Raw genomic sequence first — 3856 nt, forward strand, 5'->3', positions numbered from 1 at the left:
AGGCATCTTCATACACTTGTCTGAAGCTCTTACACCAATGATATACATAAGTATCACTATCCTTATCTTCTATGTTATTTTCGTTCATCATCATATACATTTGAGTTTGCCTGACTAAGATTTACAAGATGACCATAGCTTGCTTCAATGCTAACAATCTCCGTGGGATCGACCCTTACTCACGTAAGGTATTACTTGGACGACCCAGTGCACTTGCTGGTTAGTTGTGTGAAGTTGTAGTGATCACAATTTCGCGCACCAAGTTTTTGGCGCCGTTGCCGGGGATTGTTCAAGTTTTGAGCAAGCTTTGGTAACAATGCCTGGGATTGTTCTAGTTTGGACAACTGACGGTTCATCTTGTTGCTTAGATTAGGTATTTATTTTTTTCGAAATTCTTGAAGATGAATTCTAGAGTTTCATGATGATTTGTTGAAATCTGGCTGGCTGAGAAGCCATGTCTAATCTGATTGGACCGAGGTTCCAACTTATCACCACAAGAGCTTGTTGATTTTCATCAATTTTGCTTTTGGAGCAGTGATCTGCTAAGGCTTGGCTGACCTTTGGTCATGTCTAGTGTTTTGGACCGAAGCTTTCTTTGAAAGCTTGGCTGGCTGTGAAGCCATGTCTAATTCCTGGACCGGAGTCTTAGACTAGCATTGCACTGATTCCTGGAATTCTCATTAAGAATTTTGATACCTTTTCCCACTTAATTTTCGAAAAATACAAAAACAAAAAAAAAATTTGCAAAACCATAAAATCCAAAAATATTTCTTGTTTGAGTCTAGAGTCTCATCTTAAGTTTGGTGTCAAATGCATGTTTTTTGTTATATTTTTCGAATCCATGCATATATTTCTTGTTTTGATCTTTAAATTCTATTGACTTGAGTGTTCATGTGTCTTATATAGTGTCAGTAGCACACAAACTGCTAAGATTGGTGTCTTGCATGCATTGTTAATTGATTCTTGTTGCATTTTGATTATTAAAAATCCAAAAAATATTTTTAATTTGTGTCTTTTCAAGTCAATGATACAAAGAATTGAAGATTCAGAACATACTGCAGAGGAATTATACAGAAAAAGCTGAGCATTCAAAAATGCCCAGTGAAGAAGGCAGACTGGCGTTTAAACGCCAGCCAGGGTACCTGGTTGGGCGTTTAACGCCCAAAGAGGTAGCATTTTGGGCGTTAAACGCCAGAATGTATACCATTCTGGGCGTTTAACGCCAGGATGGTGCTAGGGGGAAGATTTTGTTTTCAAATCAATTTTTTTTCAAGTTTTCAAAGTTTTTCAAAACCAAATATCTTTCAAATCATATCTTTTCAATCAAATGTTTTCAAAATCAATTTCTTTCCTTTTTCAAAGATACTTACTAACAATTAATGATTTGATTGAACATTTTTTGCCTTTTCTATTAAGAAAGGTTTTATGTTTGAATCATATCTTTTCTTGTTAGGCAAGTCATTAATTTTCAAATCATATCTTTTCAAATTGTTTTCAAATCATATCTTTTAAAATTGTTTTCAAATCATATCTTTTCAATCATATCTTTTTAAAACCATAATTTTTCAATCACATCTTTTTTTTTAAATAAGTTTTCAATCAAATCTTTTTAATTTCTAATTTCAAAATCTTTTTCAAAAATCACTTGATTTCTTTTCCACTCTTATTTTCGAAAATCAATTAAGTGTTTTTCAAAATGTTTTCAAATCTTTTACTTAAATTTTCGAAAATTACTTCCCTTCTTCTCACATCCTTCTATTCATGGACTAACACTATTCTTTAATGCAAAATTCGAACTCCATCTTCTTTGATAAGTTCGAATTTTCTACTTCTGTCTTCTACTTTTCTTTTCCTCTGACACCTCAAGGAATCTCTATACTGTGACATAGAGGATTCCATATTTTCTTGTTTTCTTCTCTTTCATATGAGCAGGAACAAAGACAAAGGCATTCTTGTTGAAGCTGACCCTGAACCTGAAAGGACCTTGAAGAGAAAGCTAAGAGAAGCCAAAGCACAACTCTCTTTAGAGGACCTGACCGAATTCTTCAAAGAAGAAGAAGACATGACAGCCGAAAACAACAACAATGCCAACAATGCAAGGAAGGTGCTGGGTGACTTCACTGCACCTACTCCTGATTTCTATGGGAGAAGCATCTCTATCCCTGCCATTGGAGCAAACAACTTTGAGCTTAAGCCTCAATTAGTTTCTCTAATGCAACAGAATTGCAAGTTCCATGGACTTCCAATGGAAGATCCTCATCAGTTCTTAGCTGAATTCTTGCAAATCTGTGACACAGTCAAGACTAATGGGGTTAACCCTGAGGTCTACAGACTGATGCTATTCCCTTTTGCTGTAAGAGACAGACCTAGAATATGGTTGGATTCTCAACCTAAAGAAAGCCTGGACTCTTGGGAAAAGCTAGTCAATGCCTTCTTGGCAAAGTTCTTTCCACCACAAAGATGGAGTAAGCTTAGAGTGGAAGTCCAGACCTTCAGACAGAAGGATGGAGAATCCCTCTATGAAGCTTGGGAAAGATACAAACAATTACTCAGAAGATGTCCTTCAGACATGCTTTCTGAATGGAGCATCATAGGTATTTTCTATGATGGTCTCTCTGAACTATCCAAGATGTCTTTGGATAGCTCTGCTGGAGGATCTCTTCATCTGAAGAAGACGCCTGCAGAAGCTCAAGAATTGATTGAAATGGTTGCAAATAACCATTCATGTACACTTCTGAAAGGAATCCTGTGAACAATGGGACTAGTCAGAAGAAAGGAGTTCTTGAGATTGATACTCTGAATGCCATATTGGCTCAGAACAAGATATTGACTCAACAAGTCAATTTGATTTCTCAAAGTCTGTCTGGAATGCAAAATGCACCAAGCAGTATTAAGGAAGCTTCATCTGAGGAAGAAGCCTATGATCCTGAGAACCCTTCTATGGAAGAGGTGAATTACCTAGGAGAACCCTATGGAAACACCTACAATTCTTCATGGTGAAATCACCCCAATTTCTCATGGAAGAATCAAGAGAGACCTCAACAAGGTCTCAATAACAATAATGGTGGAAGAAACAGGTTTAGCAATGGCAAGCCTTTTCCATCATCTTCTCAGCAGCAGACAGAGAGTTCTAAGCAGAATACTTCTGACTTAGCAACAATGGTCTCTGATCTAATAAAGACCACTCAAAGTTTCATGAATGAAACAAGGTCCTCCATCAGAAATTTGGAAGGACAAGTGGGTCAGCTGAGCAAGAAAGTCACTGAACTCCCTCCTAGCACTCTCCCAAGTAATACAGAGGAAAATCCAAAAGGAGAGTGCAAAGCCATAGATATGGCCGAATATGGAGAGGAAAGAGAAGAGGAGGACGCCACTGAGGAAGACCTCAGTGAGCGTGTACCAATCTCCTCTGAGTTCCAATGGGAATCTGAGGCTCAAAATGAGACCATAGAGATTCCATTGGACTTACTTCTGCCATTCATGAGCTCTGATGAGTATTCTTCCTCTGAAGAGGATGAGTATGTCACTGAAGAGCAAGTTGCTAAATACCCTGGAGCAATCATGAAACTGAATGACAAGTTATTTGGAAATGAGACTTGGGAGGATGAACCTCCCTTGCTCACCAAAGAACTGGATGACTTGTCTAGGCAGAAACTGCCTCAAAAGAGGCAGGATCCTGGGAAGTTTTCTATACCTTGTACCATAGGCACCATGACCTTCAAGAAGGCCTTGTGTGACTTAGGGTCAAGTGTAAACCTCATGCCCCTCTCTGTAATGGAGAAATTAGGGATCCTAGAGGTGCAAGCTGCAAGAATCTCATTAGAGATGGCAGACAATTCGAGAAAACAAGCTCATG

Source organism: Arachis stenosperma, chromosome 9 (genome assembly GCF_014773155.1).
Source record: "Arachis stenosperma cultivar V10309 chromosome 9, arast.V10309.gnm1.PFL2, whole genome shotgun sequence".
Lineage (NCBI taxonomy): Eukaryota > Viridiplantae > Streptophyta > Magnoliopsida > Fabales > Fabaceae > Arachis > Arachis stenosperma.